The sequence below is a fragment of the Salmo salar genome, chromosome 21, assembly GCF_965601325.2.
Source record: "Salmo salar chromosome 21, fSalSal1, whole genome shotgun sequence".
Taxonomy (NCBI): domain Eukaryota; kingdom Metazoa; phylum Chordata; class Actinopteri; order Salmoniformes; family Salmonidae; genus Salmo; species Salmo salar.
In genome coordinates, this window is record NC_138311.1 from 22,543,521 (window position 1) to 22,566,857 (window position 23,337).

The 23,337-nt window shown below is 42.0% G+C and overlaps 1 protein-coding gene across 2 annotated transcripts in view; it reads left to right on the forward strand.

The window, feature by feature from the left end:
* Positions 1-4,955: 4,955 nt before the first annotated feature.
* LOC106581932 (calcitonin gene-related peptide type 1 receptor) overlaps positions 4,956-23,337 on the forward strand; it is a 61,097-nt gene continuing 42,715 nt past the window's right edge. For both annotated transcript variants that reach the window (XM_014164439.3, XM_014164440.3), the window contains exon 1: positions 4,956-5,296. The gene's annotated coding sequence lies outside the window, so the exon portion shown is untranslated. The remainder of the gene's footprint in view (positions 5,297-23,337) is intronic.

Here is a 23,337-nt window from a genome sequence, read left to right on the forward strand (position 1 = left end):
CATTGCATTTCTGGATATTTTCATTCTGTTCAAAGCCCCGTTTTATATTGCAATATGTATGCTATTGGAATTTACTCTGCTGATAAGTCTGTTATTCAGACACAAGGGGGCAGTGTTGTATTATCAGAATAGGCTAACATTTCCATATCGTAGACGCTATACAGGATCCTTAACCCAAACCTCAACCATAACCCTTACCTTAAAGGTCATGAACAGTAAAAATCATGTTTTTATTAAATTGGATGATATTTGGATGAAACCAGATAAAATAATGATGACCAAAATATGAAAAATGAATGTTGCTTCTACAAAGTTTGATCATAAAGTTACTGGTCCCCTTCCCCATGTCAAACACTTGGATTCAGGAGGCAGTTTTATTAAGGGGATAGGGTGACATCACCCTAACTCACATTTTAATACACTAATGGTAACATGATATTTGCCTTATTTAAATAAGTACTGCCTTGTAACCAACATAGGAGAAGGTGTGCTTACAGAGGGATATGGTTTACATAGCTAGATAGCTACTCTACTGGTGCCAACATTTGACTGTAGGGTGTTAGCAAATATAATTTAAAAGTTGACCCTATTCATCTGTGGCGAAGATACTTATACTGTGTTTCCCCTTTCATCTGTGTCTGGCGTTAACTAGTTACTGGCTAGCTAGGTCTTCAGCCAGCATGGAACAAAAGAGGGGACGGATCGTTCAAAACTTAAACGCAGTTGTCAAGTCAGCACATCCATCGGTGCTGCTGAAAACCACGTCACAAGAGACCTACCAAACGGGAGATGTATAAAAATAATTAACATCATACTTTGATCTGGTTTCCTTAAAATATCATCCAATTTCATGATAAACAGGACCGTTAATAACCAGATCTGAGCTGAAACCACTGCCATCATTATATTTCCCAGCATGCTCTATTGCAGGTTGATTTTAGGAATTGTTTCAATATCTATGTTTTTGCATGTGCATTGATTGAACAATTAAACGTACATTTTATTAAATATAAATGATATGAATTGATTTAATACCATGCTTTAAACTTTAACTTGAATGGCATTTTAATGATGTATGACTAATGCATAAGCAAATAAAATAACCTACAAATTCACAAGGTTGGAAATCCTTACTCTGGCTGGATTTCAATAGGAATTGCACCTCACTTTGCAAGCCAGCATAATGTAACAGGTTCCGTAAATAACCCAACACAAGTTAGTTTAACCATCATTTGGGTTTTCATTCATGTTGGGTTGATCAAGCAGCTGGATCTATTTTTAAAGGTCCCAAACAGCCGTTCTGATTCCCATGTAAAATAGCCTTTTGAGTGACTAAAATATCACCCATAAAATTTGTTTTGCATAGAAATGCTCAAAATTAAAGAAAAAGTACTTGTGGAAAGGTCTGGGTCTTCATTGTCTGGTGGAGGGGTTGGGATTTTGGGTTAGCGGGGTTGGTGGCGGTGGCCCTTGCCCTGCCGGCATAGGAATTGGGGCAGGTTTTAAAGAAGTGACCCCCTTCCCCACTCAGGTTGCAGGATCATGTTACAGATTCTGCAGACGATGGCTGCGGCCAGACAGCCAGGTTGGCCGCAGTTCCTGCATCGTTTGGGCTTGCCGTTGTAGTGGACGGAGCATGATGGTACTGGGAGATGTTAGACTCCACCCACTCCTGTTGGGTCTGGTTCAACTGAACCAGACATTTTTGTGCCCCAGTCCAGACATTGTCTTCGTCCAGGACCCTCCTAGCCCCTGCCTTGAGTGGCAAAATGGTGTAAACCAAACTTCTGTCATACTCTTGGATGCTTTTGTTGTGGAACTGGACTGTAACTATATACTTTTGATTCTGTGTCTGAAAGTGTAATTACTGTGAAGTGGAACCTTTATCTTTACAATTTCTGTATTTTAATCTAAACTGTTCTAGTAACTAGGGGGTCTTGAAACTGGCTTCAAATTATTCCTGGCCCTGGGGGTTTCACAAAGCCCATACCTCTCTGTAGAACTGCCCTGCTGAATTCCAGGCGGATCATGGTTTCTGGTCTGGCGGTTGTTATTGCTGCTCAAGTTGCTCCAGCTGCTCCCCAGCGATTGGCGGCGCTCCGTCCTTGGCAGCCTCCTCGATGGGGATTAGTGCCAGCCTCACCGCGTTGTAGCTGTGCATCACTCCTGGGTTCATCCCGGTCATTTTGTTCAGGTTGGGTGGGGGGGATTTGAAGGAGGAGGGTGTTGATCTACTCCGGTCCTGAAGGGGGAGGAAGGACAAACCTCAGAGTGAGCAGACACACCTGGAAGCCTGTGACCTTTAGGTCAATGGAGGCACTCCCTTGTGGTCTGCTCACTCCAGGCATAGGTTGGTGTGTTTGATCCTTTCTTCACCCCTCTGGTTCTGGTGGTGATACAGTCTGGTATTTTCTCTCTTTCTGTTGGTCTTCTGCTGGTTCTGGTCTGGTCGGTGGTTGCCTAAGGAGGGCAGATGTAAAAAAAAAAAGAAGAAAGGCAGGGGAGGAGGGCTGCAGGCCAAGAGTAGAGGGAGTAAGGCCCGCGTCGGGAGCACTCTACTCGCCTCAAGGCCTGCAGTCCGTCGTTTCCTCCACAGGCAGCTGGTCTGGTGCTGGGGTTTGGGGTGGTCCTTGGAGTCAGGTCATGCCGCGGTCAAGCCACAGTTACATTTTCATCTTCCCCAGTCCTTCCAGCAATTCCGGCCTTGTCCGCTGGACCAGTGAGACTGCGCCAGCCGTGGTCAAGCCACCGTTAACTTTGCTGCCTTCTGGTTCGTCCAAAGAAAAGGATCATGAGAGAGAGAATAGACAGAGGAACACAACCCCAGAAAATATCAACCATGCAGGGTTGTGCATAATGAAGAGAAACCAGAGTCAATTGCATCAATAATTATACATCTCCCGTTTGGCATGTCTCTTGTGATGCGTTGACTTGACAACAGTGTCAGAGTTTTGAACGACTCTTCACTCCCTTTTGTTGCATGCTGGCTGAAGACCTAACTAGCCAGTAACTTGCTTTTAGATCACAAGATCAACAGAAATAGCAAAAAATTGCTAAGTTTGTATACTGCAATGTATAATTTTCTTTAAATATTATTGCACAATACATATTCTAGTAAAAAAATATTTACATGATCATTTACATATTTCAACAAGGTGAGTACTATCACTTTAGGATTTGTGTACGCTTTTAAGAAACTCATTGACTTTTATACACTTCATTAAAGCAATAAAACAATTTAACCCTAACTAGTGATACCAATTCAACAGAACAGATGAACTGGAATGACATTTACTCTCACAGGTGGCCAAAAAGTACTTAATTAAAGCCACACCCCTACTAAGCCAAGCCTCCAGTCTTCTGATCTGATCCGTTGGGTCATATCTCAATTACACAGCATCAACTAATCAACCTTGCTCTTTTTACAAATGCCTGCAACCCAGCAATTGGGTCATCCAAACAACCCAATATTTTTTAGAGTGTAAGCCCTCAAAATAAGGCCTCATGAAAAACATTGTAATGTGTCAAATATTAACATTTCCAGGATAACATCTTCACATTGAATCTCACTTTTTGAAGTCTGTGGAGTGATAAATTGATGAATGCAACAACCATCTCTCTGTCACTAGCAAATTCAGTCATGTGTTGTAACATTAAAAGTCACTTGAAAGGCAAGGCACTCTGGGAAATATGCAAACAAAGCTTTACATTAAGCAGTGTGTTGATTTAGCAATGTTCAGCGTCTATAAGGCAGTGGAGGCTGCTGAGGGGAGGACGGCTCATAATAATGTCTGGAATGGAGCAAATGGAACGGCATCAAACGCATGGAAACCATCTGTTTGATGTATTTGATACCATTCCACCTATTTTTCTCCAGCTATTTCCACGAGCCCGTCCTCCCCAATTAAGGTGCCACCAACCTCCTATGCTATTCGGGTCCACATTTTTGGTGTTAATTTAACACAGGGGAATTTGCTGTGTAGCAAGTTGTCTAAGGCGGTCTGGGTGCAGTACAGGGAATGTGAATTATGGGCCCACCAAGCCTGTTCCCCAGGACTACCATACCACTATCGCAACTGTGACTCACACACTTACTCACACACACACACACACACACATTGTTGATTACTTCAGATGTTGTTGTTTAGTAGTCAGACATTATTGTTTAGTTGAAAATGGCCAGTTAGTGGAGTGTAAAAGTAATAACAATTGTTATTATTACTTCCAAACAAAATTTAAACATGGTAATGTTGTTCTCAATAAAGGCTTTCAATATGTTGTTATATGTCATGATTTATGCTTTTTTTATTACTTTAAAATTTCAACCCAAGCCCTATTACAACTGACCTCGGAGGTTTGCTGGTGGGGTAAATTGTAACATTTCACTCCTTGTATTTGAGACAAAGTCACACCTTGTCCGTTTTGATTTAGAGATATATTACCTATACCAATTTGTAGAAGACAAATGTGAGTTGTTCATACCACATTTTGAATGTTGTAGCTCAAACAATCTCGGAGAAATTGACAAAAATGCAAAAAGTGTTGCAACCATCCCCAGTCTCCCCTATAGGCTACATATAGACCTAAATATTTCAATAATATTGACATCAATTTCATGTTTATTCAATTTAGTTTTATTTTGCTATTTGGCTACTGTAATTTTTGCATAAATATATTTCATTATGTGTAGCCTAACATGTGCGCAATGATATGCAAAGTGTTGATTTTAGTGTATTATTATAGGCTAAGCGTTAGAATAAGGTGCCTGAATATTTGCAGCGATGTGATAATATTTCTCTAAGAGCTGATCCGTCGTCAGTATTGCGGAATAATTATAACGTTCAAATAAGATTTGGATGGAGACATATGACCCGAGAGCAGCGCTGCCTTTCTTTCGATCCTATCAGTATCGACACATGCCTCAACGACGCACTTTTTAAGTTCCATTGCTATTGGGAAACCGGGCCCAACCCGCGAGACAACCAACCCGGTCTCCCCTATATGCCGTCGGCGTCTGTTACGCGTGAATGATATTAAAGCTTGGTGGGTTCTCCCGAAGCGCTGTAGGCTAATTCGTGATGTAAGAGGAAGTCGGCTAACAATAGTGGGTGGCTTCCAACAACCTGACAGCGGTTCTAGTCTGACACTTTATTCATTGAGTGTTGGGACCGGTTGGGTTTGGTTCACTATCACCGCTCCGAAGGTTGCGTTTGGAAAGCTGTCTCTGGAGTGTTTGGTCGGTTTATGTGACTTTCTAAATCACGTTGTCATTGGATTTTAAAGCAATTGTCATCAGGTAAGAAATATTCGAATAGCCTATAATGGCCATATTTACAGATCTATTTTGGGATGACTATTTTCCAGTTTTATCCATGCATAGGCATTTGCATTTCTCAAATCAAGAGCCTATGAATATCCAATTCAAGACCATGATAATCGAAAAGAGTCTGTTGTAATGAGCTACATTTCTGTCGGATTAATTTTGTCCTGAAATTGGCTTTTGGATTTCAGTGCACTGTCGACATGGATAGACTACTGTATTTCTTGTAGTACTCAAAAATCAATTGCGCACCGCAGATAGGCTAGTCATTTGCAGTAATATTTTGCATAATTCCATGGGGAAATGAGAACACATCAAGAGAAGGCTTGGTCGATACCTCTGTGAGACAGTATGGAAGAAGATCAGGAATTAGGTCAATAACGAGGCTATAGCCTATTACTTGGAATAGCCTATGAATACTTAATCAGTAGGTTATGTTAGTGTTAAACGGATTTGTTTAATCTATCACAGCCTTTCCAATAAAGAGTTTTAATTTGAAAGGAATTGAAAGGATTGGAACAGAAAACAAATGCAAGCCCAGTAAGCAATATTAGTTGAAAATATGTATTTTAGGAGTATTTTCCAGACGTTGACATTACCTGCGTTTCAGGTGCAGAATGAAAGGTTAGAAATGACCTAAATGTAAAACAAACACTAGCAAAGCATGCTGGGTTTTATTTTCTAATAAACTCCACACCCAATCAAGTAGAAATTTGGTCGGTGTGGACCAGATCCAAATCTGAACGAATCATAGAAAACTAGGCTATGTTTCACAAGTTTGAAAATCACAGTACAGTAAGGAACAGTTTAGTGCAGTAGAGCACAGTAGAACACAGAAGAATACAGTACAATACAGTACAGGACAGAGTTTTATTCAGAGTACAGTACATTACAGTACAGTACAGTAGGGTACAGTACAGTATACTACAGTAGAGTTTAATTAATTAGAGTAGAGTACGTTAAAGTACCGTACAGTACAGTACAGTACAGTTGAGATTAGATGAATTTATTAGAGTACAGTAGAGTTCAGTAGACACAGTAAAGTACAGTACAGTAGAGTACAGTATATAGTTTAATTCAGTAGAGTACAGTACAATACAGTACAGTTTAATTCAGTACAGTACAGTAGAATGCCGTATAGTTTAATTCAGTAGAGTACAGTACAGTTTAGTTCAGTGAAGTACATTTGAGTAAAGTAGGGTACAAAACAGTACACTATAATATACTTTTCTTTACTTTACTGTAACTCCTGTGGTAGTGTACTGTACTTTTCTTTATCGTGTACTGTAATGTACTGTACTCTGTTGTGCCCTATTGTACTGTACTGTGCTGTCCAAACTGTACTGTGCCGTCCACCAGTGCTATCTCGGCCTATATTTGGGCCAAACATAGGCCGGTCCGGACGTTGAAATCAAAGCCGGTCCAAATCTGAACCAAATATAGCCGTCTATGATTGGTTCCAATTTGGTTTGATCTGGACCAGAAATCAACGTCCGAGGACATTACCAAAAAAAGACGTCCAAAAGATGTTGCCTGATGGTAAATGCTTAGTGGGAGGTAGCCTATCAGTTAGGTTGCACTGCAGCGTGCTTCATTACATGTTTATAAGGAAGACAACCTACAATATGTAATTATTTTTTAACTCCGGCTCTATTCAAGATGTGTTTTTACAACCGTGTATGGTTCCTTATATGGAACCTTTTCAAACTTTATTGTGGAAGCTGCACATAAAGTGTAAGTGTTAGGCTACGAATTAGTTTTAATTTAGGGCATGATATGGTAGGTAACCTATAAATCCTACATTGTCATCATAACCATGTTATTCCTAAACAAAAAGTAATTTACTGGGCATTCCGTAAGTGTATGCATATTGCTGTTTGAGAATGAGTTGACTGGAGAGTTTTTCTATTTGGCCTGAACATTGAGTCAAATGAATGAGAATTATTGTATCACAGATAGCCATCTTGTAATATCATCAACTGTCTTCAGACACAGGGAAAATGGGGTTTTCCACAGACATTGTTACATTTGAAAACAGACATGAATGCAGACATTAATTTTACATGGCACAGCACATCCAGTTGAACTGAACTTTTACTGACAGCATTGCAGCGGTGTCATTCTTGGTGTACCCAAACACTGTTTGGCACCAGTGCTATCTGAAGTTGTTGTAGAATCAGCTGCATTGTTATGTAAGGCACAGATTGGACTTGATGAAATGTTGTGGGGAAGCTAGAGGGAAGACCATGAAGAAGATGATGATGCGCACATCAGATCTTGCTACGATACGATGAGAAATGCAGAGATATTACTCCTTCAAGGAGAGGATAGAGTAGACATGTACAAACCAAGTACTATAAAACATTCAAGTCCATCAGGACACTTTAGACATCGTAAAGCTTTTCCAGATGCATTTTGCTGACACTGTATTCCTCATCTTCCCCCAAACGTCCATCATTTTCACCCTTTTAAACTCACAAGTCTAATTACGTATTAAACATCCACAATAACCCACTAGCATTAAAAAAAATGACATGACGCAAAATATTATTGCTTCGCTCAACATTTATGAAATCTTTCATGATTTTTTTGTGTTCCATTTAAAAGCGTGCTGAGGAAAATATATATATTTTTATTTCACCTTTATTTAACCAGGTAGGCTGGTTGAGAACAAGTTCTCATTTGCAAATGCGACCTGGCCAAGATAAAGCAAAGCAGTTCAACATATATAACAACACAGAGATACACATGGAATAAATAAACATACAATCAATAATACAGTAAGAAAATCTATATACAGCATGTGCAAATGAGGTAGGATAAGAGAGGTAAGGCAATAAATAGGCCATGGTGGCGAAGTAATTACAATATAGCAATTAAACACTGGAATGGTAGGATGTGCAGAGGATAAATGTGCAAGTTGAGATACTGGGGTGCAAAGGAGCAAGATAAATAAATACAGTATGGGGATGAGGTAGATTGGATGGGCTATTTACAGATGAGCTATGTACAGGTGCAGTGATCTGTGAGCTGCTCTGACAGTGTCACGTTTGTCTGAAGAATGGGACCAAAGTGCAGCGTGTGTATCGTTCCACATTTTATTATAACTGTGAAACTATGCAAAACATACAAATAAACTAAGAAACAAAACAACAAACCGTACCGAAGAGGTGCAACATACTCAAAACAATCTCCCACAAAACCTAGTGGGAAAAACAACAACTTAAATATATGACCCCCAATTAGAGACAACAATTACCAGCTGCCTTTAATTGGAGATCATCCCCCCAAAAAACAACATAGAAATACAGAAACTAGACAAACCCCCAACATCGAAAAAATAAACTAGAACCAACATAGAAATAAATAAACTAGACAAAACCCCTGTCACGCCCTGACCTACTCTACCATAGAAAATAAAAGCTTTCTATGGTCAGGACGTGACAGACAGCTGGTGCTTAAAGCTAGTGTGGGAGGTAAGAGTCTCCAGCTTCAGTGATTTTTGCAGTTCGTTCCAGTCATTGGCATCAGAGAACTGGAAGGAAAGGCGGCCAAAGGAAGAATTGGCTTTGGGGGTGACCAGTGAGATATACGTGCTGGAGCGCGTGCTACGGGTCTGCTATGGTGACCAGTGAGCTGAGATAAGGCGGGGCTTTACCTAGCAGAGACTTGTAGATGACCTGGAGCCAGTGGGTTTGGCGACGAGTATGAAGCGAGGGCCAGCCAACGAGAGCATACAGGTCGCAGTGGTGGGTAGTATATGGGGCTTTGGTGACAAAACGGATGGCACTGTGATAGACTGCATCCAATTTGTTGAGTAGAGTGTTGGAGGCTATTTTGTAAATGACATCGCTGAAGTCGAGGATCGTTAGGATGGTCAGTTTTACGAGGGTGTGTTTGGCAGCATGAGTGAAGGATGCTTTGTTGCGAAATAGGAAGCCGATTCTAGATTTAATTTTGGATTGGAGATGTTTAATGTGAGTCTGGAAGGAGAGTTTACAGTCTAACCAGACACCTAGGTATTTGTAGTTGTCCACATATTCTAAGTCAGAACCGTCCAGAGTAGTGATGCTGAATGGGCGGGCAGGTGCTGGCAGCGATCGGTTGAAGAGCATGCATTTAGTTTTACTTGCATTTAAGAGCAGTTGGAGGCCACGGAAGGAGAGTTGTATGGCATTAAAGCTCATCTGGAGGTTAGTTAACACAGTGTCCAACGAAGGGCCAGAGGTATACAGAATGGTGTCGCCTGCGTAGAGGTGGATCAGAGAATCACAGCATGGACTGGGGATATAGGACAGCCGGAGAAGGTTCTTCAGACTGAATATCTCATGAGATGCCAACTGACAGAAGTGTCTAATAAATCCTCAAGGATTAAGTGTTCACAGTAAATATACAGATGAAGGATCTTCATTTTAGCCAGTTTGCTACAGCAGGAAAATAATCCTGCAGCAACAGGAAATTATTTTTGGGATTATAATATAATTAATAGAAATGTTTTGTAGGGTTGATATTTTTCATTAGGGCAAATCAAGTCTGACATTTTAAAGTGAAAATTACAAACTTTAGAAGCCTTTTTTAACCTAGAATTCACTGCGAGTTAACATTTCCTGCTGTGCAGGAACATTTGTAGCAAAATAAGTGTGATTAAATTAAGATCCTTCATCTGTATGAGCTCACATACTAAAAGGGGAGTATTTGTTTTGAACTGTACAGCATTGGATTTGTATTCCACCCCGAGCAGTCCTGTAGAGTGGGCATTGCATGCTGCCTCGAAGTGGGATATTAAATGTCAGTGTAAAAAAAGGTGCCTCCGTGACTTGGTAACATTGCCTTTAGATGCTCAACCATAGCCATGGCACAGAGTATGCTGAGGAATCCAGAAAAGTCAACAATGGCGACAGTGTTGAAGATTGAACATGTGTCTGTTTCTCACTCTGGTCGAGCTACAGAATGGACTGTATTTCGGATAGGTTGAGATCAGTCGTTATTGTCTTACCTAGAGATTCACATTACATGTGAATATGAACTCACTGCTCACAATGTTATGAAAAAGTATGCAAAAAATCCAAAACATGGGAGGAATATAAAAAAGAAAATACCATTCTTCAAAGACGAATATGATGTATTATCCCAAGAGCTACCTTCGAATCTGACATTGTTCATAGTTTGGTCTGCATAATAGATGAGCTTCTGAACAAATTCTCACCATAAATGTCCCCTCAACACAAATGTCCCTTTACTTTTTCCGATATCTAAACATCATCTGAACCAACAGCTGCCACACAGTTTAAGACAGCATCCTCTCTCCCAGAAGATGTAAACACCTTCAGGCGGATATGTTAGCCAGGGTATCTCCTCATGGAGCAGACACTGTGGATACATGCTGCTGATCTGCAGAGATGATGCTGCTCACTGCTAAACCATCTCCAATAAATAATCTCCAATGTTATGAAGTCGGGACGCACAAACACAAATGCATTGTGATGCTTTCATCATGCTGGAGGCCCTTGATTGTCCGACATAGAGCTTCACTCTCTCTGTCTGTCTGTCTCTCTCTCTGTCTCTCTCTCACACACATGCACACACACACTCTCCCCCTCTCATTGGTCTCTCGCTCTCTCTCTCTCTCTCTCTCTCTCTCTCTCTCTCTCTCTCTCTCTCTCTCTCTCTCTCTCTCTCTCTCTATCTATCTCTCTCTGTCTCTCTATTTCTCACCAGCCTGTGGTTTAGTCATTACTCTGAGAGCGGGCTAATAACACCATCATCTCACATCCTGTCTCCATATTGTATTACCCTTCGTATGCATTCAAGTGCATCGGGCCATTATTGAATCCCCCTGTTTAAACAACAACCTTGGCACACGTCATATGTTTAGTGTTCCGCTCTCCCTAGGCTTCGGCTATCACATTACACTCAACTACAATGATGCTGATATGCATCACTCTCTCAAACCTCCCTCTAGTCCCTGTATTTCATTCCGAGTCGAAACAAGCCCCCCCCCCCCCATACACACTCATGTATTACAGATCATTATTTTAGTTAGTGACCGTTGATTTGAACTATGTATGTTTCACTGACGGCCCTGTCGTGTTGACTGGACTTAGCGTGTGTTATTGCAACGGTCAGACCCTTTGGACAGCATCTTTTATATTTGTGTGTGTGTGTGTGTGTGTGTGTGTGTGTGCTCAGCTAACGTTGATCTGAGTTTGAGGGCTTTTTGAAGAATATAGGACAGTGGAAATAATCTGTGGCCATTTCCAAGGGGTGTTCCATGTTGGTGCGTGCTAAACAAACTGTCAGCGGCTGACACAACCTTCCTGATTTAGAGGGTGGGAGGTGGCTTCTGATGGGGCACGGAGAGAGAGAAAGGGTCCCTAGGAGTTAGTATGCGTATCCGCCCCATCCAGTGTACTATCTCACCCCTGCGCTGGGCAGAATAGTACAAGCGAAAACAATATCATGTGTCAGTTCCATAAGATTCTATATATTTAGAGAGCTAGCTTGTGTGTCTGCATAGTAGATACTGTATTTACACTAGTCATCTTGTTTTTATGATCTTCAATAGCTGTCCTCCCACTCAGATGTCAATATTGTGGTTTTAACATTTGCCTGTGTGCGTCACAACATCCCTGATTTTGCAATGCTCTGTACACTACTACCCTTTGTAATCCTTTGTACATTGCCTGTACATGCATCTCATTTCCATGTATGTATTTGTGTACTTTAAATGTCTTGTTCTTTTCCAGTTGACATGTGAACACACTAATGCTACAGTAGCCTACATGAGTCTATCATGTGTGAGGGGAATGGTCTCAGAGGTTAAGTCTAGGGCCTATGGTGTGCACGAGTGGGAGGATTCTTTGGCCCCCCCAGGTCGAGTTCACAGGCCAGCTAGCCTCCATAGAGACCGGGACAGGATCTGTCAGAAAGTCTCAGATGCAACGAGAGACAAATACCCCTTTCACACTGCTGAGCCAAACCAAGCCAGTCTAGCACGAGCGATGCTGGGCTAAACATGGTTTGAATCTGCTCTATAGTGGTTAGCTAAATCTGGAGCAATGCATCACTTCTAAGTGCTCTGAGACCTTTGCTTTTGTTGTACATTGTCCCTGTCCAAACAAACGTCATAAATAAATAGGGTGGGCTACTAAAAGTCCAGTTCAGTCCAGTAAGGTTGCCCTAATTCGTTTTCACAGCCACTCTCACCACCTCTAACAACTATGGTTAAGATTTGGGTAGCATGACCCTAGATCTGTAGGTCCTAGGATCAACAAGGACAGCTTCCAGCCTGAGCCCCCATGCCCTTGGTATCCCTTTTTATTAGCGTAGAATGGGGATGCTAGTCTGTGGATGGGTTTTTTGTATGCTGGCCTCAGGCAGTGGGATGGATGGAGTGACGTGGTTACATTTTGATGGACATGATGAACTTCTGAGACTACAGAGGGACAAGGGATGGTCTTCTTCCAGTGGGTTGAGAGGTCCACTCACCACCGGCCTTTTCTTTCACTGGCCGTTATTTATGATAGAATAACTTTATATTTCCCATAGGGAACTTGGGGAATGGTATCCCATGAGAAGCCATAATTAAGGGCTACATGCCCAGTATGTAATTGATGTCTTGTGGAAGTAAACAGACCACAGATATAGAGATTAGATCATAAAGGTAAACAAACAACTTTTCCACAGTGGCTTTTGGCCTAAAAACCCCTAGGCAATGAATGACAGTGTAATGACTAGACACAACACTACATGCGTGTGCATGTTTGCCCAATGCACTTGACTGCATTTGATCGTCAACTGACCTTAAAATGTGGTCTGGCCAAGTGGAATGTATGATGGAATAAGAGCTAGTTCTTTAACTTAAAAAACAAGTAGGCTAATGCTTGTCAGGTTAGGCTATTTAAACTAACCTATACTGTAATTCAAGTCTACATTGAAATCATACCCCTAATATAGAGTTGAACTTTTATTAACACTACAAGTGCTGTGTATGGTGCTACTCGTCCTTGCTGTATTTATACCTGTGTATTTTTACACATATATTTTTCCAGCTGCGCAACATAGCAAACCTTTCAAACCGGATTCTTTCCTATGAGTGTGTGAGTGTGTGAGTGTGTGTGTGTGTGTGTTTCTCCCTTTTGAGTTTCCCCTTGTTTTTCATATTCGCCTGGTAAACAAATTAGATGATTACACATTGCCTTGTTCAAGGATGACATGACATTGTAGGCAGCCCACAGCCGCAGTGAGAAGATAAGTGGTTTTCAGGCAGAAATGTCTGTATTGTTTTTTTCTTAATTAAGAAAGTAGCTACTGTTGTTGCATGAGTAATTTAAAACTGTCTACTCCAAGGCAATACGTGTGTAAGTTGATATTAAAACTTCACTTTAGTCTACCAAGACACAAGGGAAACGTGTCAACTTTTCATCTTTGATTTAAATACAAGACGTCAGTCTAGGTCGTAGTACATTGTTTTAAATCTCAGAATATCTGTGCAAAATTGAGGTACAACTGGACGTTCAAGTATGAATACAAGTAGATGCATTAGGAGATATAGTTACCATAGTGATGTTAATTATATTAAAATCAAACGCTGACCTGTATATGTATTGTCTTATTATCCTGGGCCCGGTTTCCCAAAAGCATCTTAGCGCTAAGTTCGTCGTTAGAACCTTCGTAGGAGCGTCGCTAAATCTCCGAGCTGTTTCTCCTAATTGACGTTGCACTTGAAAACGCTAATCTAACGCCTGACTCAGGCCATTCGTAGAACAGCTAAGTGGGTCGTTAGATGCTTTTTTTGTCCTGCCACCTCACTTTATACATTAAAGATCTCCGCTAAACATAGAATCACATGGTTTATCCATCTCTCTGTGACCGCCGATAAATTCAGAATAAAGTTGAGTACAAATACAAAGTTGCCAATATTACAAACAAGTGACGTATAAAAGGTTGCTTCAAATGAAAATCGAGATGCCTGCAAATATAAACAGTAGGCTATAGCCATATTTCAATCATATTGAAATACATTTCATGTTCAATCAATTGAGTTCTATTTTGCTATTTGTGATTTGTCTCAATATACACTGAACAAAAATATAAACGCAACGCAAAAATGTCTACGATTTTATTGAGTTACAGTTCATATATAAGGAAATCCACCATTTGCCTCATGCAGCGCGATACATCTCCTTCACATAGAGTTGATCAGGATGTTGATTGTGGCCTGTGGAATGCTGTCCCTCTCCTCTTCAATCGCTGTGCGAAGTTGCTGGATATTGGTGGGAATTGGAACACGCTGTCGATCCAGAGCATCCCAAATATGCTCAATGGGTGACATGTCTGGTATGCAGGCCATGGAAGAACTGGGACATTTTCAGCTTCCAGGAATTGTGTACAGATCCTTGCACCATGGGGCCGCGCATTATGCTGATACATGAGATGATGATGGTGGATGAATGGCAGGACAATGGGCTTCAGGATCTCGTCAAGGTATCTATCAGCATTCAAACGGCCATCAATAAAATGCAATACTGTTCGTTGTCCGTAGCTTATGCCTGCCCATACCATAACCACACCGGCACCATGGGGAACTCTGTTCACAACATTGACATCAGCAAACCGCTCATCCACACAATGCCATACTGTCTGCCATCGGCCCGGTACTGTTGAAACCGGGATTCATGCGTGAAGAGCACACTTCTTCTGCGTGCCAGTGGCTATCGAAGGTGAGCATTTGCCTACTGAATTCGGTTACGACACCGAACTGCAGTCAGGTCAAGAACCTGGTGAGGATGGCAAGCACACAGATGAGCTTCCCTGAGATGGTTTCTGACAGTTTGTGCAGAAGTTCTTCGCTTGTGCAAACCCACAGTTTCATCAGCTGTCCAGGTGCCTGTTTTCAGACGATCCCGCAGGTGAAGAATCAGGATGTGGAGGCGGCTTATGGTAGAGAAATTAACATTAAATTATCTGGCAACAGCTCTGGTGGACATTCATGCCAATTGCATGCTCCCTCAAAACTTGAGACATCTGTGGCATTGTGTTTTGTGACAAAACTGCACATTTTAGAGTGGCCTTTTATTGACCCTCAGCACAAGGTGCACCTGTGTAATGTTCATGCTGTTTAATCAGCTTCTTGATATGCCACACCTGTCAGTTAGATGGATTATCTTGGCAAATTTGAAATGCTCATTAACAGGGATGTAAACAAATGTGTGCACAACATTTTAGAGAATTAATGTGCATATGGAAAATTCTGGGATCTTTTATTTTAGCTCATGAAACATGGACCAACACTTTACATTTATATTTTTGTTGAATTTCGTGATATGTCAGCTTAGTGTTTTGGGAAACGCATGTTACGTCTACAGCCGTTGTAGGAAAGATGCATCAATAAAACACTTGTAAGCCTAAGTTCCATCGCTATTGTGAAATTGGGCCCTGACTGTGTTGTGCCTCATTTTACTTTAGGCACAGTCCTGATATTTCCGCAAGGTACATTACATAGTACTTTATACGTTTGCACTTTAATCTCGTCAAAATGTCAACATCTCTTTAGTTTTAACCTTTGAAGATCCCTTGGGATTTGGCAAGTTTATACAAAAAATAAAAAATAAACTTCATTCTCTTTTTTTTCCTTCATATTTTCCAAGGCCATTAGAATGATGTGTTTTTGAAATGCTGCCTTACTAACAGCATGCTTTACTATTGTGTGTCCAATTGTTATTTAGCAGCAGGGATACCTCCTTGAGACTTCCTCATTCTCAGCAAATGTTGGGAATGCCTTCACTGGCCTTGTCTTAGTTAGCCTCTAGTGAGTAATACAATGGTGGGAAGATTCTTGAGTGTGCATGCCAAGCTTTGGTAGGGTTGGCAAACCATTTGCAGGTGGTGTGGGAAGAGACAGAGGCTTTGCATCTGGGTTTGTCATTTGGGTGAAGAGGAAAGTTGACATAAGATCCCCTACTCCCCCTTGCAGTGCCAATATGAAGCATATTTCCTTCCCTCAACACAAGTGTCTGCTTCACTCTCATCTCCAGAATTATACTGCATGTCTCTGTGGGCCAATTTAGCCAGTTTAGGTGATGCATGTCCTTCCTATATTATGGTGGGTAAACATAACACTCATGCCTAAGACGTTTGGTTCCTTGCATGTCCGTTTGTGAAACAGCTCCTCCCTAGCATCTGTGTGCATTTGTTATTGTTTCTCTTGACATCTGGTAGTGCCCAAGGCAAACTGTGAGTCAACATGATGTGGTCTGTCCATTCTCATGTCCTGCTTACATGGCTGCCGCCTGAAATTTTGAGGCCAGGAACTTCCATGATCATATGGGAGGGATTACCGATAGGGTCTGATAACACAGAGTTGGTGCACAACCAGAATGATGTTGTCCCGCCCTGACCTGAGAGAGACGGTTTATTTCTCTATTTGGTTAGGTCAGGGTGTGGGGTGGGCATTCTATGTTTTGTATTTCTTTGTTTTTGGGCCAAGTATGGTTCCTAATCAAAGGCAGCTGTCTATCGTTGTCTCTGATTAGGAATCATACTTAGGCAGCCTTTTCCCACCTTTGTTTGTGGGTAGTTGTTTACTGTTTAGTTTTCTGTACCTGACAGAACTCTTGGCTTGTTTTCGTTTAGTTATTTTGTTCAAGTGTTTCATAGTGGAATAAAATCATGAGCACTTACCACGCTGCGCTTTGGTCCCCTCCCTATGATGAGCGTTACAGAACTACCCACCACAACTGGATCAAGCAGCGTGCCCGGGAGGAGATGGATTCCTGGTCTCTGGAGGAGTTGCGAGAGAGGATAGACTGGACTTGGGGGCAAGTATTGGAGAGATACAGAAGCCTGCCGGGGAAGCACGAGAGGCAGCCCCAAAACATTTTTTGGGGGGCACATGGGTAGATTGGCGGAGTCAGGGTTGAGACCTGAGCCAACTCCCCGTGCTTATCGTGGTGAGCATGTGCCTGCTCCTCGCACTCTCCCTCCAGTGCGCCTCCACAGCCCAGTACATCCTGTGCCTGCTCCTCGCACTCTCCCTCCAGTGCGCCTCCACGGCCCAGTATACCCTGTGCCAGCTCTGCGCACCCGGTCTCCAGTGCGTCTCCCCAGTCCGGTGAGACCTGTTCCAGCTCCACGAAAGAAGCCTCCAGTGATGATCCATGGCACGACGCCTCCAGTGACAATCCATGGTCCGGAGCCTCCAGTGATAATCCATGGCACGAAGCCTCCAGTGATGATCCATGGCCCGGAGCTTGTAGGGATGATCCATGGCACGAAGCCTCCAGTGATAATCCATGGCCCGGAGCCTGTAGGGACAATCCATGGCCCGGAGCCTGTAGGGATGATCCATGGCAAGAAGCCTGTAGGGATGATCCATGGCCCGGAGCCTGTAGTGATGATCCATGGCCCGGAGCCTGTAGTGATGATCCATGGCCCGGAGCCTGTAGTGATGATCCATGGCACGAAGCCTCCAGTGATAATCCTTGGTCCCGAGCCTCCAGTGATGATCCATGGCACAAAGCCTTCAGTCATGATCCATGGCGCGGAACCTGTAGTGATGATCCATGGGACAGAGCCTGCAACGACGGTCCCCAGTCTGGAACCTACAGCGATGCTCCCCAGTCCGTAGCCTCCAGCGACGCTCCCCAGTCCGTAGCCTCCAGCGACGCTCCGCAGCCCGGAACCTCCTGAGACGGCCTGCAGCCCGGAACCTCCTGAGACGGCCTGCAGCCCGAGTCTTCAGCGGCGGCCTGCAGCCCGGAGTCTTCAGCGGCGGCCTGCAGCCCGGAGTCTTCAGCGGCAGTCGGCAGTTCAGAGCCTCCGGCGATGATCCACGGTCTGGTTCCTCCGGCTACACAGAAGCGGGGGGATCAGCGGGTGGAGTGGGGGCTACACCCCGAACCAGAGCCGCCACCAAGAATAGATTCCCCCCCGGACCCTCCCCTATAGGTTCAAGTTTGCGGCCGGGGGGGGGGGGGGGGGGGGGGGGGGGGTACTGTCACACCCTGACCTGAGAGAGACAGTTTATTTCTCTATTTGGTTAGGTCAGGGTGTGGGGTGGGCATTCTATGTTTTGTATTTCTTTGTTTTAGGGCCGAGTATGGTTCCTAATCAGAGGCAGCTGTCTATCGTTGTCTCTGATTAGGAATCATACTTAGCCTTTTCCCACCTGTGTTTGTGGGTAGTTGTTTTCTGTACCTGACAGAACTGTTGGCTTGTTTTCAGTTTTGTTATTTTGTTCAAGTGTTTCATAGTGGAATAAAATCATGAGCACTTACCACGCTGCGCTTTGGTCCCCTCTCTACGACGAGCGTTACAGATGTTCCTAGAATGTTCTGAGAACATTTTCTTGTTTGCTCCTTTGCTTCTGGGTTGGTTATGAAATAATGTTCAGAGACAATGTTCCCTGAATGTAATTAATTAGTCAGGTATCTTGAAGAAATTAACTCTCATACTACCAACATATTTTACATATAGTACATGAATTAACAACTGGGGTCATTGGAAAAAGCAACAATCATTGCAAAATATCAACTTAATTCATATCAAAACATCATTAGACATGTAAATAATGTTATCTGACTTTTTTTTGTCAAAACAGACTGTTATTTGAGCAAAATTACAGTTAATTTGCATATTTTGTAAAATGTAATTCTAAATTGTTCCCTTAAATAATGTGGAGGTTTTTTCCAAGTGCAATCCAAATACAATCAACATACTAAAAAGCGGATTCACCATCATTTGATATCAGTATCACTTTTAGAATTTTGAAGTAAATATACATTTTGTCATATTTATGTGGAAAAAACAACTGCCATTGAAGGGGTGCTACAACCAACATTTTAAATATACTTCATTTTATTGACAAAAAGCAATTCATCCATTGATCCTGAGAGACAATTACTCAAAATATGGCTTAGTTTTCTTTATTTGCTTACCCCACAGCCAGCTTTAGCATTGCTGCTAGTGAAACAATGGGATTGGTAGGGCATATGGCAGGATGCTTAAGTTGCATATGGAATATTGGAGATATTACAGGAATTAGGGTATTTATAGAACATTTCCTGTAGAACAACCATTTTTCTGAGAATACACACCAATACATCACTATGTGCACATTTAGGGGGTCGCTTGTTTCTGTATGACAATTCTACGAAATATTCATGCCACTGATAGACTTTTATGAGCTGTTTTGACTGCAACTAAGCATATATGTAAGGTAATTTAGATTTTGTACATGGTCATACCTAGTTATAACCAGTTAGAACCATAGGTGAGTACACAAGGTGCTCTATCTCTGCAGGTGATCTAGGAAAAAGTCTAGGAAATAACAGAAAACATAGCATCACTTAATTAATGCGCCCGACATTATAGGTTCTTTAGTCAGACCATTCTTGCTCTAGTGAAGAAGGATAATTACTTTTTGATGACATTATGACTGAATCAAACAGACCTGGCTGCGCTTCGGGCTGCAGCACACAGATACAGAACCGGCATGGACACAACATGACACACAGCATACAATAATGCACTGTTTACACAATTTATGGTAGCCAACACCCCTATCATACTATCACCAACAGCAACAACAACAGTGTCACATCAAAGGTGACAGGCTCACGGGGCTGAAAGGACAGCGACCGTAATGCCTGTGCACTCCTGTGCTCTGAAGGGGAGCCAATTTTGGTCAAACACATAGACACGGCTGGTAGACATGCGACAGCAGTCACACACAGCATCAAATAATGTTAAAGAATAAGTCGCCCATTTTCCCCAGTAGGCCCCATGAAATCATACCAATACAAAAGCAAAACCATTTCATGGCCAAAATGAAATGAACAAACCAGCTATTACTTCCCATTGCAAATATATTTTATCACGTTCAACACACTAACCGGTGATCTAAAGTTTAAATGCAACAATGTTTCACTGTCATTCTTTTCAAAGAGCTGCAACAAAAAAACAGTGCCACTCACCAGATTATGACTATTTGCAAACAAAGTGAAAGTAAATCTTGAAAATGGTGACGCTAACAAATTAGCAACAACATCCACCTTGAAGTTGATAACAGCTGCTGCAGCCGCCATCGTCATTGACCCACTACCAGAACACAAGCTACCTAACAATGAGTGTGGTTTCATGCACACAAAAATGCGATTATTGTGCATAGTCAGAGTCATATAATAGTTATATTAAAACATTTACATGCTTTGCAAGAAGAACGATTTCCCTAATAACTCTGTTTACATGGACACATCGGAAATCAGGCTACCTGATGCCACAATCAAAATAAAAGTTTTACCACAGTGACCATGTTATTTTTGGGAAGCATATTTGATTCTGAGTTTGGACATTTCAAGTTTTTATGTGAAAACGACTTCCAGGACACATACATTCAGTTGTTTCACTGGCGTTAAAGAGGGAGGCACTCGGCTGGTGCTAGCACATGCACAGATCAAATACACTGCTGGAACACCGATTAAGGGGTTTACATGTCTTAATAATTCGAAAGATTGCTCAGAAAACCAGGTGTTTTAATCGGCCTATGCTTACTTTGACCTTTACATTGCATTTACATGAATGTTTTCTCTTGCTCTGTCTTCTTCTTCTTCAAGGTTTTACGACAGACTACAATCTATTAGTGTATTGCCGCAACCTACTGGATTGGCTGTTTATCAGTATAATAGTTGACTACAAATACAAAGTTGCCAATGTTACAAGCAAGTGACGTATAAAAGGTTGCTTCAAATGAAAACTGAGATGCCTGCAATAAAATATAAACAGTAGGCTATAGCCATATTTCAATCATATTGAAAAAACTGTTCATGTTCAATCAATTGAGTTCTATTTTGCTATTTGTGATTTGTCTCAATATACAATGAACAAAAATATAAACGCAACATGCAAAAATGTCTACGATTTTATTGAGTTACAGTTCATATATAAGGAAATCCACCATTTCCCTCATGCAGCGCGATACATCTCCTTCACATGGAGTTGATCAGGCTGTTGATTGTGGCCTGTGGAATGCTGTCCCTCTCTTCTTCAATGGCTGTGCGAAGTTTCTGGATATTGGTGGGAATTGGAACACGCTGTCAATCCAGAGCATCCATACCAGGGTCTTGACCTGACTGCAGTTCGGTGTCGTAACCGAATTCAGTAGGCAAATACTCAGTTTCGATAGCCACTGGCACGCTGAAGAAGTGTGCTCTTCACGCATGAATCCCGGTTTCAACAGTACCTGGCCGATGGCAGACAGTATGGCATTGTGTGGGTGAGCGGTTTGCTGATGTCAATGTTGTGAACAGAGTTCCCCATGGTGCCGGTGAGGTTATGGTTTGGGCAGGCATAAGCTACGGACAACGAACACAATTGCATTTTATTGATAGCCGTTTGAATGCTCCGAGATACTGTGACGAGATCCTCTGAAGGTCTAGAATGCTCTGACGGTTCCCCACTGACGTTACATTATATATATATATATATATATATACAGTATATTACTCAACAGGCTCTCATTTAGTCATATTTCATATGTCTCCCCTCCCCTGTGGTCTGTTCCTGGAATGTGACCATGCAGAAAACTTCCAGAGACATTCTAGGAACCAAAGATCATTTCCCTTCAAGAGACATTCTAGGAACTAAAGATGATTGATTTGCTCCCCCTTTGCCATCCAAGTGTCCCATATCTCCTAGACATAGTGTTCACTACATTTCATTACAACATACAGATGGGTCTAGCAAAAAATGGGCTTTGAACAGTGTTTCGCCGAATTCATTCCCTTGACATTACACAGGGTTTGTTAGCAGGTCTTAAAGCCAGCATGTGCATATGCAAATAAACACAGCCCAGCTGGATGCATATTATCTGCTTTCATTGAAGCTGGACTCAAATTCATTCAACACATCATTTGTCACCTGGAATCCTTATGTCGGTCCGTAGAAAAGTGTTTCATGGTTACAGCTGATAATGCCTATGCACTCAGCCACCTGTTTCCTTGAATAACTGCCCTGGCACATGCTGTATCTTGTATAGGAAAGAGTGCCATAAGTCATTCACCTGCACACTATCAGGGAAAATGAAGGGACTTTTTCATCAAGGTCCATGCTTGTGTCAAAGAGAAGGTGCCCCTTCACTTTGTAATACAGTGAAGGAAAAGCGGATAATCTATTCTCCATTGAGCTTCTGTAATGAGTGTTTTTTTTGTCCTGAACCTGTATTCATAAAGCGTCTCAGAGTACCGGTGCTGATCTCAGTTCAGTTATGCCTTTTAGATTATAATGAATGAACAGGGATGGCCTGATCCTAGATCTACACTCCTACTCTGAGGCGCTTTATGAATACGGGCCCAGGAGAAGGTTTAATCTGGGTTACTCCAGGCCCAAAAGAAGCCAAAAGTCAGACTGTCCTCCCTTGGCTCCCAGGTGACATCTGCCACTAGTATAATGTTTTAAAGCTGCATGTTGACTGCAACAATGACCTTAAGAAATGGGACAATGGCCTCCTTGTCTCTCCAAGGATCCTCCCTACACAGTTGTTGAACTCAATGTTCAAACTTGTGAATGGTGAAGTCGTTTTGAAATATGGGAATTATAAAATACACCCACGGTGCTGAATACTGCATGCTTCTACAAAGAAAGATAAGCAACTTCAATATTTTGACTGTTTTTTTTTTGGTTTACAGATACACACACACACACTGCTCTTATCTAGGTGCTTCAGTAGCCTTTTGTTATTTGAATTCTTAAACAGTGATGGGAATTATGTAAACATTGTATTGTCCAATGTTTACGGTTGTGTCCTTGCGATTGGTCTGCATCTGGCGTGCTATCGAACGATAAGTGTAATCGCAGCAGGTCATATTGTGAGAAAAAGACTGCAATGTTTGAGCATTCTCTAAAAAGGGAAATAAATTGCTTCTCTAAATGCCATACAAAGAAACTTGGGAAGGATGGGGTGCAAACATCCTGTGCGGGCAGTAGGATGTTTACAACACACAACTGCATCAACGGACAAT